The sequence below is a fragment of the Pseudopipra pipra genome, chromosome 13, assembly GCF_036250125.1.
Source record: "Pseudopipra pipra isolate bDixPip1 chromosome 13, bDixPip1.hap1, whole genome shotgun sequence".
Taxonomy (NCBI): domain Eukaryota; kingdom Metazoa; phylum Chordata; class Aves; order Passeriformes; family Pipridae; genus Pseudopipra; species Pseudopipra pipra.
Genome location: NC_087561.1, coordinates 20,858,110 through 20,872,897, shown reverse-complemented (window position 1 = coordinate 20,872,897; position 14,788 = coordinate 20,858,110).

Below are 14,788 nucleotides of genomic sequence, written 5' to 3'. Positions count from 1 at the left end.
GCGTTTCTGCCGCCAGTGACCCCCACTGATGGGCTGGCAAAGAGTGGCTGAGGCACATTGTGCTGCCCTGATGGAGCTGGGACATGGGACAACACCGCAGAGAAGTGGGGACGGCCGCCCTGGGACCCTCAGGGTGAGGAACGGGAGCGTGACGAGGTCCCGGCTCCGGAGCACACGTAAAAGATGGGATGAGAGGGCGGCCGCGGTGCTGGGCTGCCACTGCTGCCGGTCATGGACCCCGCGGGCCAGCACGGTTATCCCTCACCCTTCGGAGAGAAGAACAACCGAGAGCTGGTGGGAAAGGGCTGGGCAAGGGTCCGAGGGATCAGAGCTGCCGAGGTGGGGAGCAGGCAGGCTGGGGAAGCCCACCATGGGCAGGGGGACGTGGGGGCAGAGGGAGGTTCTGTATGGAGAGGTTACGGAAGGGTTGGTGTAAAGAGGTGCAAGAAGCAGCAATCGGAGGATGGCAGCGTGTCTGAAGGGCACGGGATTGATAGGGAGAGATAAACCAGGTCAAAATCCGGCAGGGCAAAGACGCCAGAGCACCAGGACAGCGGGGGTCCTGGCAGCAGCGCTGTGCCCGCCGGGGATTTTAACGGGGTAGCTGCTCCCACTGAAGGAGTGGCAGAAGTGTCCAATAAACATTCCTGTTCCCTGTCTGGCGAGAAGGAGGAAGATGCATCACATGAGGATGAAGTGGTTTCCAGGATAGTAACCAGGGAAGGCACGAGACAGCGGCCACCACAGATCCACAGCTGGGAGAGTGGCCACGGCGACCTTTCCGTGCCATGCCAGTCCATCGGTCCTGGGGACGGGCAGGATCCGGTTCCCAGTGGAGTTGGCACTAGCGGGGATCCAGGTGTGGGCGGGGGGAACTGTCAGCCCTGGGGTGATGTTGAAAACAGGTGAATTCCTGAAGAAGGGACCGCCCACAGGCTGTCACAGGAATGTCCCAACCCTCTGCGCACTGGCACGGTGAGGGCCGTTGATGCGGTGCTTCCTCACCCCTTCCAGTGGGCGATGAAGGAGGGAAGGGCAATGAGCCTTATCCGTCTGCCCTGTGTGCGGTGGGAACAGCCTGGCAGGGGGCTGGTGAGGGGGTCCCTGGTGAGCCTCCCTGCTGGCGAGGGCATCCCGGGATGACCCCACCAGTGGTGAGGGGGTCCCTGGTGACCCCACTGTTGCCAGGATCCGCGGAAGCAGAAGGATGCTGAGCTTTCTCTTCTTCCATCCCTTCGGCTGGAGCACGGCCCCCGTGAGCTGAGGAGGGGGCTCCTCCCGCTGCCCTCACCGCTCCCTGGGCTGCGCCCCGGGCGGAGCTGAGCCCCACGCCGGGCTCAGTGGGCGGGTGCCCGCAGGACCGCGGGAGGCTGCTGCCATCCCGTGGGCACAGAGGGAAGGACACGACGCCCAGGGCTGGCACCCCTTCCCCGCTTCCAGCCCCCCATGGCTCTGCTCCGGGCCCGTCGGTCCTGCCCGTCCCCGACGGCACTGAAGGTGGCCCTGGGTGCAGGTCGCTGGCTTCTCCAGGCTCCTTTTGCCCTTTGGCTGTGTCGCCTGTCCCGTGGCCCCTCCAGCCTCACCAGAACTGCCACTCAGCACTCGAAGCAGCCCCAAGACCAGCACTGGCCGTGGGCAGGGCTGCCCCACACCAGCCCTGCTGCTCCGTGGCCATCAGTTCTTTGCTTCTCATCCACAACCGGCACACATCTCACGTGCAAGCCACGACGAGCTCCCTAAAGCCCCAGATCTGGGAGCCACGTGGTGGTTTGAGGTGATCAGCTGGGAGCAGGCATCCAGCCCTGCTGCTGACTGTGGCAGCTCGAAAAGTAGGTCTCCTATGTTTAGCTCTGGCCTTTTTGGGTCCCACTGTTCACGGGACTGGGACAATGATGGTTTTTGCATACCCATTTCCCTTAAGGGCACCCAGGTGCTCCACGCCCAGATGTGGCATTGCCAGGCCTAAGCCATGACTGGCATAGTGTGACATGCCAGAGAGTGGAGCACACCAGGAGGGCAAGGACAACTTTGACCCCAAAGGGCATCGCACAAAGAGGGGCTCCACATTCCTCCATCGGCACTGAAAGGGATTTCCTTCTCCTGGCTGAAATGCAGGATGCTCTGCTCCCAGCTCGGGGCAGGGACTCCAGTCCTGCCCCAGCTTCTCCTGCAGTCTCTCAGACTAGAGAGGGACTGGGAAGGAGAGTGCAGGAGGAATGTGCAGGGCTGCAGGGGCCTGAGTTTAGCCAGCTCTGTGCTGGCCGTGGACCCAGCCACGTACCATCTGTCTGTCTGGGAGCTGTGGGGCTGTCCAGGTTCCACAGGCCCTTTTCCTAATGGTCACTTTGAAAGGACCCTTCCCCTGTGGAGTCTTGAAGAAGGGACTGCACTGTGTCCTATTCTCAGGGGGTCTCCAGATCTCCTTGCAGACCCTGCTGCAGCCGGGGCAGCGCCAGGCAGGGCTCCTGGTGCAATCTGCCTGTGCTGCCTTCCCTGTTCCTTCCCTGTTGGTACTTTGGTGGGAGCTGGCTCATGCTGATGGGCCATCTGCTCCAGGGGAGCCCGGTGGTGCCAACCCCCCTGCCAGGCGACCCCCTGAGCGCCTCCGCGGGCGCTAAGAATAACCAGCGCCGTCACAGCCGTGGTATTTGTCGGCACCGCCGGTGCCACCCCCACGCCAGCCTGCGAGGCACAGGATCCATCTGCTGCCTGACGTCAGCCACCAGCCACGCAGGGGGACGGGTGGGCAGGCTGGGCTGTGGCTGTGGAGAGGGGCCCGTCCCCACCACCTGAACAGGAGCAGGGATGTTCTGGGACACGGGTGATATTGCTGCCCAGCACCCAGCACAGGGACCCAGGGAGGTGCTGCCTTTCTTTTGTCTTGCTTTTCCCAGTGTTAAACAAAATAGACACCCTGTCCACAGCTTTGCAGCACTTCTGGGAAATCAGGGCAGCCCCCAGGGCTGGGTGACCGTGGCTCTGTCGTCCTGCCTGGGCCTGGCTTCACATGCAGGGGGATGGGGACCCAGCAGTCTCTGTCACCTGGCATGGAGTCTCCTCCATTCAGGGAGATGAGACGGCCCAGAGCTACCCGTCACAGTGCATGGGGCAGCTCCCCTGAGCATCAGAGCAGCCCTTGTCCCTGTGCACGGGGCCAAGAGGACCAATGCAGTTCCCCAAGCTTTGTGTGTGATGGAGCCCTAGATCTGCAGCTGGCAGAGATGGCAGTCTGGGTGCCTTCAGCTGTTGCTACCTTGTTTTTGGGAGTTCCCATCTGGACTATTCCCCAGAGCTCTGCCTGGCTCTGCCCTGCTCTGCCCTGCCCACTGCCTGCTCTTTTCCTCCCAGCTGCTCCAGGTGAAAGAGTGTCACCCTTGCATGGCCATCCTGTGCCTGCACTCCTGAAGGCAGCGATCCAGATGGTGAGAAACCAGGACTTTGCAGAGAAAATGAAAAAATCCCCAGTCCTTCTCCTTGCCAAGCTTTTCTGGAGCTTCTCCCACATTCAGCATCTCCTAGCCTGGGTCACCTCCTCTGTGCCCACCCTGAAGGTCCCTCTGAAGGACACCTCCTCCTCTCCTGGTCTGTCTCTCCTGGTCTGAGTGCCTGTGGCATGGCCATCTGGCACAGCCCTGCCATTCTTGAGGCTGGGCTCGAATGCAGAGCTGCTGCTCCTCCTCTTGGACCCATGAGCTGCACTCACCCACATCCAGACCCCAAACAGGGGGTTCTGCCAGGACACAGTGCTCCCACTGGGGCAAGCGCAGCACGGAGCCTTCCTTCCAGGCAGTGATGGTGAGTCATGCCGTGCCAGAATGGGATGTTTTCCTGTCCTTACACTCCAGTAAGTAATTTAAAATGTCCTGACAGCCTGGGCCAGGGTGCCCTGTGGCATGGGGGGCTCCACACCTCGCCCTCCTTCCGGCAGAGCCCCGCGAGTGACCCCAGGCACAACGTCACTGTCAAGGGGCCTTTCCTGCTGGGACAGAGGATGGTGGGCTGTTCCAATGCAAGACTTTCCAGCTCATTGGGAAGGGATTAAAACCAAATTGGCATTTCCATGGAGCTGATGCAAGCCTGGGGTTGTCTGGCAGTGGAGGGGTTCACTCACGCAGGTGAGCATTCATGGGCATCGAGAAACCATCCTGAGGCTCTGTGAGGAGCACAGCAAAGAGTGGTGGGAGCTGCAGGAATGCACTGTGGGGGCATTGAAATCATTATGGCACCCAACGGTGCATTTTCAGCTCTTTTTTTTTTTTTTTTTTTTTTTAGGAACGTATCTGGTGCTTCCCTCTGGTGAGGAAGAATTGCTCTCCCAGGGGGATAAAGTCCATGGCTGCAATTAGATACATCATACCACAGTGAATATCCCTTCCTGGGGTGCCCGCTCCTCTGACAGTAGCTGTGGGTGATGAGCCACCCGCAGGTTCACCCCCAGGCAGTGTCCCCTTCTCCTGTGCCCAGAGCTTTGCACTTTCCTGCCTTCATTTCCAACCTGTGACTCTCAATATGTTCCCAGGCACTCAGAGAAGTTGTTCCCTCCCTGGAATGTTCCTTTTCCTGTTCCTGCTTGGCCGTGGGTGAAATGAACCCAGATGGGTTCCAGAGCTGTTGGCTCTCACCCTGCTGTCCGAAGGAATGGAGGACAAAGGGCATTGCTGAGGCTTGGGCAGGAGGTGGGATGGTGGGACATGGGACACAGGTGATTCTGGACTGTACCAGGGTCATCCCAGGTCAGGAAGGGACAGGGGCAACTGAGATGCTGCAGGGGATGCAGGAGGTGGTGGGAGCCATCCCTCCTCCCTGCAGTGGGCTGGAGAGGGACACGAATGCCTCCAACCCTGAGCCTCTCCCAGACACCTGTGTGCCTGCACACATGCATGTGTGTGTGTTTCCCCTCCTCATCCTCACCCCTGTGGGGCTTCTCTGTGCTCCAACTGGTTTTGGCAGGCACAGCAAGTACCAGGAATGTCTTATTTTTGGTGGCATTTGAAGGAATGTACAAATCACAGAATATTCAACAAGACATTATATCTTTCCCTTGGGACTTGTGAGCTGCCTCCCCATGGCAGTAAACACTAGCTTTGAGCATTCTGAGCTATAAGCAATGCTTTTGGATGTGAATCCATCTTTTCCAGCCTTTTGGAAGGAAATCCCATGTCCAGATGGAAAGGTAAGAGATACATCCCCCTCCAGGCTCATCTCTGGGGACTGAGTCATCACATGGGAGCATAGTGGGCTGTAGATCTGTTATGTCTGGAGTGGCCCAAGAGCACATTGAGGCTCTCCTGGCTCCTGCTGGCCAGGTACCAAGCAGATCCTCAGCCTCTGAGCCTTGTCTGGAGATATTTTGGGGATACTACCCCACTCAGGCCCCTTCCTCAGGCCATTTCCTCTGCCCAGCCTCCTGTACCTGCCTTGAAATTCCTGCAGTGGGCACACAGTGGGTAGGCAGCCTTGGAGACCTCCTTGGCCTGGGGATCCGTGGCAGCACCCCAAGGATGATCCCTGATTCAGTCCTTGCCCATGGCCACTCTGGAAGACACAGGAGTTTCTCCTCCATCTACCTCCACCTGTGCTCCTGGCACGCTGGCACCAGGCAGGGACTGATGTTTGCTCCAGGATGACCCCCAAAGAGTCCTTACCCTCCCCTGCCCTGGGGCTGGTGAGTGCCCCCACCCCTCACAGCCTCTCCTGCGAAGGTGGAAGAGCCATGGTGTTGACAGTTGCTGCTGGAGGGGGCGTGACACAGCAGTGGCACTTCCAAAACCACCTAAATGGGAATATTAAAAACTGATCATCCCTGCAAGCAATTCATTTCCCTGGAAAGCCCCTGCAGTTTCAGGATCGTTTCTTCCCTACCCTTGTTAATTTATGGGAGGCATTATAAGTGTTAATTTATGAGGGAGATTATAACTTATCACAAAGAAGAAGCAGCACAGCCATGGTAATAATTTCTAATTCCGCCTTTAATTAACACTGCTGATGGGCTGCCCAGCTGTGGCACTGCCAGGAGCTGCCACACAGTAAATCCCTGCTTGAAACAGTCACTCGAGTGACCGCAGAAATTTGGGCTTTATTAATATGAATGAAGTTGCTTTATGTTCAACTGAGTATGGAAACCAATTTAATCATGCTCAACGCTTGTCCAGTCAGTGGCCAAGTGGGTGGACAATGTCTCTCCCTTGCCAAGTTTCCCATGGTCAGAGGATGAAGAGGGAGGCTGGCCAAGCTGTGGAGATGCACTAAGCCTGTTCTGCGTGCAGGGATCAAACAGGGTCCTGTGGCTCCACCTGCCTGTCTGAATGTCCCTGGGTGACGGGGGTCTGTGGGGACAGTCCTGCTCACAGCCTGGCCAGTGGAGAGCAGACCTATCACCTCTAGATCCTTCTGTGCTGGGATGGATGGTGTGGGGCAGTGCTGTGACAGAACAGGCCCTGGCTGCACTGGGCCAACTGGAGGGTCACAGCAGCAGCAAGAGTGGACAATCCTTAGAGACAATCCTTCCCCCAGAGAGGGAAGTGTACTAATCAATGGCTCTGGGACAGGGACCGCCCTGTGCTGCCTTTGGGGAGGGGGTGAGTGGAGCTGCCTGTCCCATCGGTGCTGGGGCAATCTCCCACCTCAGAGATGCCCATACTCATGGCTAGGACCAGGAGCTGGCTGCCATCCCCTTGGCCATTTCCAGGATGCACACCCTGGAAAATGGGAAGGAAGCAGGGGCTGGAACTTGACACACATGCTGAGCTCTCTTCTGGAGGGTGCACCCCAAACCCTGCATCCAGGTGCAACCCTGCCCATTGCGGGCAGGACACCCACATGGCTGACCTGCACTGTCCCCCACCCAGATCCTTCTGGAAGAGGACATCCTGCTCCTGTACTTGCCTCCACACCTCACTGGCGGCCCCCAGTTGCAGGTGGTGAGATGAGCTGTGACCCATAACACCCAGCTGGGGTGGCAGGTGCATGAAGGGTCCCTGTGCCTCGTGCTGCTGCTGGGGCAGGACGTCATGGTGATGGAAGCCACTAGGCCCACTGGCAGCTTCCAGGGAAGATCAGGGAGGGCTGTGTGGAGCAGGGCACTTGGAGCACTCCCATGTCCAAGGGGAATGCTGAGCTGAGACCTTCTTCCTCCTCTCCTTGTCTGCATCTGGGTGGCAGATGCATGATGTCAGATAGAAAAGGCTCCTAACAAACACCATTCACCACCATCAGTTACGTGGAACCTGGAGAGGGAGCAAAGATGTCTCAGCACCAGTGGAGCTATGTGCTTGAGAGCAGGAGCACAGCTCGTGGCATCCTTCTTGTCATAGCATGGTGTCATGGCCAGAAAAGTCACAGCCACAGTCTGAACAACCCCAAGGTTCTGCAGACTTGAGAGAATCACACCATGGTGGCCCAGGAACGGTCAGACCCAAAGGATAAGGCTGATGGGGAGGATGTGGAGCTCCAGGATGGATTCTGGCTGCCAGGGGAGGATGCTGAGCTCTGGGATAGGTCCTGGCTGTCAGGGGAGGGTTCTGAGCAGAGCCAGGCCAGCTCCGGGTCCTGGCTGTGCTGTCCTGCTGCCGGCTCTGCTACTCAGAGCAGTGGTCCCATCTTCCTGCAGAGCCAGCCCTGCTGCCTGCTTTTGCGCGCTGGGCGTGACACCGAGTGTGTGACGCTGAGCCACGCGGAGGGGACAGGGCAGACAGCACAAGCGTGCCCGTGCAAAGCGACCTGCTCCTGCTGTCCCCCTCAGCTGCACCTCCCAGACATGCAGGTGGCATGCACACGCACACGCTCGTCCTTGCGTGCACGCCGGCTGCCTTGGCGACTTGCATTGGACCGGTCCCTGCTCACGGGCACACCGAGAACACGCGTGGGCAGGGACACAGACACGCTCCTTTGTGTGCAGACACTGGCACACACGCGTGCGCTCCGTCCCGGGGCAGCGCGGATCCGAGTTTCCATCCCCGCGGCAGCAGCCACTGGATGGCAGTAGGTCCCCAGCGCTGCCACCAGCGCCACCGGGAGAGGGGAGCGGGGCTGGGCTGCGCCGGGCGGAGCGGCACGGGCTGTGGGGAGCAGGGATTTGGGCAGCATGTGGCGAGTGGAGAAGGGGATGTGCTCCTCGGGGGCAGGCGGGGGGTGTTCTGGTGCCAGGGTGTCCTTATGGAGCCTGGTGAAATCTGCCTGCCGGGTCAGGCGGGGATGGCACAGGTCCTGCTGCACAGCCCGGCAGTGCTGGATGCTGCCCCAGGGGCAGGGGCTCAGCACCCGCCTGCCCACAGGCGAGGTGTACAGGTACTGCAGTGTAAGGGATAGAATCACAGAATCGTGATTTAGGTTGGCAAAGACCTCTGAGGTCACATTATCCCAGCACTGCCCTGATGCTGTTTGGCCCACGAAGCCTCTTTTGAGCCTTTGATCCTAATTATTGTAGACTTAATGAAAGCACACTGGCTGCTGTCCCTGTGTTGGCTGCTTGTGCAAACACCATGGGGAGAACAGCCTCAAGGAATTAAAGTATCCCAGCAGATTCTGTAGCAAACAGCTTCTTATCTTAAAGATGCTCCTTGAACAGGAGGGTACCCTTGCACAGGCATGACCACGACATCCCGACCTTATCCCAGATGTTTCACACCACTCTGGCACTTCTGAACTTGGCAAAGAGAAAATCAGGTCCCAGCTTCTTGGCTGAAGTAACCCAGAGGAACACAGAGCTCCCATGGAAATGTTTCCAGTGGATGCAGGTTGCTGCTGGTTCAGTTGCGGAGAAGGCAAAACCCACAGGGCTTTGGATGAGAGGATGAAGGCCACAGACACCTTTGCATCCACTGAAATGTCCCAGAGATGGTTCTGGAGTGATGAGATGCTCTCACAACTGAGAAGGGTCAGGAAAGCACTCAGGGCAACTGGAGCTGAGGACAGCAAGGATGAGAAGGATCCAGGGCAGTGTGGCACGGTTGGTCCTGCTGGTAGCAGAGCCACTTGTTGCCATGTTTTTGAGATCAGGAAGCCAGCCCCAGGGAAATGGTGGGGAGGAAACCAGAGAGGACAAAGCTCTGTGAGCCACTGGAGTTTTGCAAAGAGCTTCTTGTTCCCACCTGGATTTCCGATCCTGCTTGGGCTCAGGGAGGTGCTATAGTGCTGTTCCTCTGGGGATGTCCCTAAGCCTCAGATAGGAATTAATGGGCTCTCATGAATGGAATGTGAGTCTGAGGGGATTAGAGAAAGCTGGGGAGAATGTCACCGCTAACAGCTGGTGTGGGAAGTGGATGCACGAGTGACTGCAGGAAGGTGGTGGGTGGGAGAGCCGGCAGAGTCCAACCTGGCTGTGGCTGTGTGGGCTTCACAAATACCCCAAAAGGCTGAGGAAGCAACTGGGACACCTGGCAGGATTGGCACATTAGTAGCAGTATGGGGATAACAAATTCCAGGGCAAAGTAAGCCAGGTAGCAACAGGCTGTGCCGTGACAGGCCACTATTCAACAGCTGGGAATTGCTCATCAGAAAGCTGGGGCAGAGCAAAAGAATAAGCAGCATAAATAGCTTAGGAATGAGATAAAAGTTTGTTATAAGTTTAATGTAATTAAGGTAAATTAGCCATTACATAATGGTGAGACATGCACATGTAATGACGCCCTTTGGGCCTGTCTTATGTGTGTGGCCTTTATGAGTAAGAGGTGCTGGGATCCCTCCATGGCACGGGGAGGTGCACGAAGAGGGGAGCACCCACACTCCGACTGATTGGGCTTCTGTTCCCGAGCATGGCCTCTCTTGCTCTCTGGCTGCCAGGCTGGGTCTCCCTGGGGAGAGGAATAGTCTGAGCATGAAGCGAGAAGGCAAGGCAGGATGCTCTCCTGTCAAAGCCTCATTATTCAAATTCAAGCTCCTCTTCAGAAAACAGAATGTCAAGAAACAGCACAGCTCCAGCATCAGTGCTCTCCTGGGAGAAATGTTAAAAGTGGGATCTTAAGCATCCAGTTTCTGTAACACAGGAAAGCCTTGGGTTGGTTGTTCTCTGACGGAGTCCCCAGGCTGACTTCAAAGGAGCCTCTCCCCCCCAGCCCCCAGCTGGGGGTTTCATCTGAGGAACTAAACCCCAGGGAACAGAGGGGAGCCCTTCAGAAGCTGAGGGCACTGGGAGGCCTTGGAGGGGTGGATTTGGTGTCATCAGCACGTGCTAAAGCTCATGCTCAGCCCTTTCCATTTGGACTGCTGTGTAACAGCCTCCCTCACTGCTGTGCTGCCAGGCTGGCCTGAGTAGCACGGGGGGGTTGGCCAAGGTGATCCCCCACATGGTAGGCACCTTGGAAAGCTGGAAAGGTCCTTCCTTACCCCAAAAAGCTTCTTTCCTTGACCACTGCTTTGGGAGATGTGTGAGCTGCTGGTGTTCAGCATGAGCAGGGAAGGACAGCCTTTGTCCCTGTAAGGATAGCCCTGGTCCCAGTCCCTGTCCCTGTAAGGACATCCTGTCTGCTCCCTGTTTTCTCCCTGGGGTAAAAATAGCCCTGCCTGCCTTTAGCAGCCTGGCTTGTACTTGACGTCTTGCAGGGCCTCAATTTAAACAATGAGGGACCTCAGATCACAACTTGACACCAAGTAAAGGACAAACCTTGGCTGAGCTGGGCTGTGCAGCCATTGGCAGGACCCTGCCCTTGTGAGGCTGCTCAGGAGCGTGGGCATCAGGGACAGCACGGAATGGGGCTGTCTCATAGAGGGATGATTGTTTCCAGGGGAGGATGCAGTCCCCAGACCCAGACTGGTACCAGGGCTGTGGCTATTCTAGGGTTTGGTCTAGACCCAGCAGTGCTGTTGCCCACAGTAAGGGCCCTGTCCCCACACCTCTGCTCCCATGTTTCAGAGCTGCCCTTGCAGTGCCTGGCTGGAAAACGAAGGTGATTTTTCTGCACTGTGTTCATGTGGGCTCCCAGCACCCCATCCTGAATTCCCTGAGGGTCCAGAGACAGGAGCGATGGAGAAGGGCAGAATTCAGTTCTAAGATCGGAAAGGGGTGTTTCTCAAATACACTGCCAAGCGTCCTCAGGGGTGGGAATAACCAGCTTTTCCTTCTCCAGTGCTTTCTCTCCATTAAGCATCAAGCTTCAGCAGTGTGCCAGCACCATGAGCATTGGCTGCTGCCATCTGGGATGCTCCTGTGGCCACATGGAGCCTTGCTAAGGCTGAACTGGAGGGGACCTGCTGGCAGAGCACAAGGACAGGGACATGAGGTGACTGCAGACATCTTGCTGAGTGAGGGCTGCCCTTGGCCAATGTTTGTTCGGCACAGACTGTTTTGCCCATTAATTGCTGGTGTATAACTGAGGCACACCCAGCATCAGGTGTATCCCACCTGAGGGACTTCAGGTGATGCCCATGGACCTGACACATAACAGGTTGAGGAGACCCAGCCTGGTCCCTCTTGCCCCCGGTTATACTGGTGCATGCTCTGGGCATGTCCTCAGTCTGGGATTCCTCCTGGCTCTCCCACATCCTCTGGTGCTGAGGAGGGTGTCCAGGGCCATGCACAAGCATGGGGACAGACTCCCAATCCCCTCTGCCTCAGAGCAGTCCCTTGCTGTCGGCAGAGTGCCACCCAGGTGTCCCTCCTGCAGACCTGTATGCCCCAGCTGTGCTCCACTCTGGGGACAGATGTTCCTCAAGGACAGGCTTAGGAGGAAGGAGATGTTGGTGCCAGAAGGGAGACATCAGCTCGTGCTGCCTGTCGGACCCCTCAGCACAGCCAGGACGCGGTGCCAGCTCCCAGCTCTGTGCCCCAACCCCATCCTGCGGCTGGGCTCCAGCCGTTCCTCACAGCGTAACTTTCAGGCTTTTAATTAAATCTCCATGAAACACCCATTTGAGATGCTTAATTTAAAGTGAGAGCTAATTAATTTTATGGGCCTTGGCCACGTCTGTTTCATTTCTGAGTTAATGCCTGGGCTGTGCTGGCAGAGGTGCAGAGAGCAAGGCAGACACTGGCTCCTGGGACTGTCTAGACAGTCCTGGCTGGATGTGTGGCTGGTGGCCCTGTGTGGAGCTCGTGGTCCTGTGTGGGGCTGGTGGCCCTGTGTGAGGATGGTGGCCCTGTGCAGGGCTGGTACCTCACTTAACCTCACCAGGCTGGCTCTCACTCCTCCAGCCAAGCCAGGCAGGAGGAAAACAGAGATGCTGAGTTGGGCCTCCGTCCTGGCTGGTCCCGTGGTGCTGGACCCACATCCAAGCACCACATCCCAGGGACAGGCTCTGCTCTGTAGCAGTGTCCCTGTTTCCAGGGACCAGCTCAGCATGACATTGCCTCACCATGTGTTTGCTCCCCGCCTTGCAAGAACCTTTTCCCACTTCAGAGCAGACTTAGGGCCAAAGCTTTGCTTTCTAGTGCTGGCCTCCCCGAGACCCCCAGCACCACTGCAAAGATTCCCATGGCCGTGGGAGCTCAGTGGAGCTTCTGCAGCAGCATCTGCCCAGCCTGGGGATGCTCAGACCAGTCTGCCCAGCCCTCCCATCCCAGGGTGTCCCTGATGCTGATCCCAGCGGGAAAAACAAAGGGGGAGCCAGCCTCCACCTGCGACCCACATCTGCGAGCCACATGGCCACCATGGGACAGCAGTGGCCCATGGCACAGCCCCTCGCTGCTGCCTGCAGGGAGGCTGAGAACCTCCTCATGGGACCTGGAGAGCAAAGCTCCCACCAGGGACCAGCCCAGGGCTGAACTGGCTGGAGTGGGGAAGGGAGAGAATTCTTTGCTGGAGCTGACCCCGTCCCTGAGGCATGGGGAGGGAGGGGGTGTCTCTCACATGGTTCAGATCCACTGGGATAGGGTTACAGGCAGCTCTGGTGAAGGTCTGCAGGTGCTGGGGTCCAGCTGAGCCCCTCGGTATAGCAACCCCACCCCTGCAGAGCCACTGCGCCGGTGCCTGCACCGCAGGGAACCCGGATGGGCTGTTTTCGAGGGCCTGGCAGACCTGCAGTCTCCTGCTTTACTGCTGACTGTAAAGGGCCTGGTATAAACTGTGATTGAAAACATGAATCATCTCTCTAATTAAACAGAGTTGCTCTGTGCCAGGAAATCTGTCTCTTTGTCAGGATCTTTGTTTTTAAAGGGGCATAAATCTCAGGCAAGGCTAAAGATTGGCTCCTGGATGCTTTATCACCAAGTGGCAGTGATTTATCCTGTGATTTACCAGAGAAGGAATAGAATTAATAATAAATATTCATTTCTAAGCCACAGTAAGCTGGGAGGTGTCTAAATATCCACCAGAGCAGCATTACTACTCTGCAAACCAAGCTTGCTTTGGCTCTGAGAGCATCTTGCTCTGGTCTGGTGGAGTGGGACTGGGACATTTTGGGCACTGGTGGTAGCCTCAGTCAGTGAGGGTTGTGTGCTCCCCCCACACCAGCTGGTGAGGATGGACAAGGAGGAAACCCAGTGGCCCACAGAGGGACCTGTTTGTGCTTCAGGACTTGTAGCCAAGGCATCAATCAATGTGATGCTCCACTCTACAGTGCACTGGTTCCTGCTGAGAGCAGTTTGGGTGAGGGGGTGTGGTGGACCCACACTGTTTGCAAAGAGCCTGTGCACTTGTGAGGGACAGTAAATCCCTGAAAATGCCACTTTCAAATTTCTTTCCAGTGTTGTAAGAGCTGGAGGACCATGTCAGGATGTCAACATCAGGATGGTAATGTCGACATGGCTGCAGCACTGCCCATGTGCAGCTGCCTAGGGTGGGCTCTTCCTGCCCTGTGGTGGGACCCCAGGTCCTGCTGTCCCCCAGCCCTAAGGCTGTGCCCAGATCAGGCCACAGGCTGTCTTTCCAGCTCCTGGGAGCAGCCTCATCCCTGATCCCTGTGCCATTTGCTTGTAGTGCCTTGCTGGTATTTACAGAGGATTCCCAGGGATTTACCTCACATCCACAGACCCATAGGTCAACATTGACAGAGCCTGCATGAACAGGAGTCCAAGGCACTGGCAAACAGTGGCAAATAGTGCAACGTGTTCGCCCAGGAAGATTCTCCGAGCTCTATTAGCAGACCTGCACAAGGCAAGGGAGAATGTGGAGCAGCTCAGAGCAGTGGGTGCTGCAGCTGGAGCCAGATGTTCACGTTCCCACAATGAGGAGGAAGAAACCCCAGCCCTGAACTTCCTGCTCCTCAGCCTCCTCTCTCTTAGAGCGGATTTATTTGCATTCACGTCTTGACAACAACTCGGCAGAGCAGCCCACAGCAGCACGATTGCAGTTGTGCAGAATGGATGCAGCAGTGCCAGCAGAAAAGACCATTATGGTGGTGTGTGCCCCCGGGATGCCAGAGGAAGCTGCTTACAGCCAGGGCTTCAGCACAGCTACTGCAGAACACATCCCCAGATCAGATTCTCCACTGCAGATGTGGCCCCAGGGCCCCTCATCCAGGTTTTCAAAAGGTGCCAAGTAGGGATATCACTGCCTCAGGACTGTGGAGTTCACCAGGATGTTGGTTGTTCACCCTTGTGCACTGCTGTGCCTGTGTCCATTGCTGCTTGAAGGCTGTGGAGTGACCAAACCCCTCTCAGGCCTGTAGGAGGCATGGGGCTCCGTGAAGGACATGCAAAGGGGGCTGAGGAAGGTGCTGTGTCCCCCACTATTTGCTTCTCCCACAGCAAACCAGGTCGTGATCTCTTCCCCACAGCCCTGGATCCCAGCACAGCCCCAGTTACCTTCTGCTGGCTTCAGGACAAAAGCACTAGGAGGGAAGGATGGGAGGTTGTCATCACCAAAATGCCATTAAATTGGCTGCTCAAACTTCCCTCTGCAGCCCGGTACCCTCA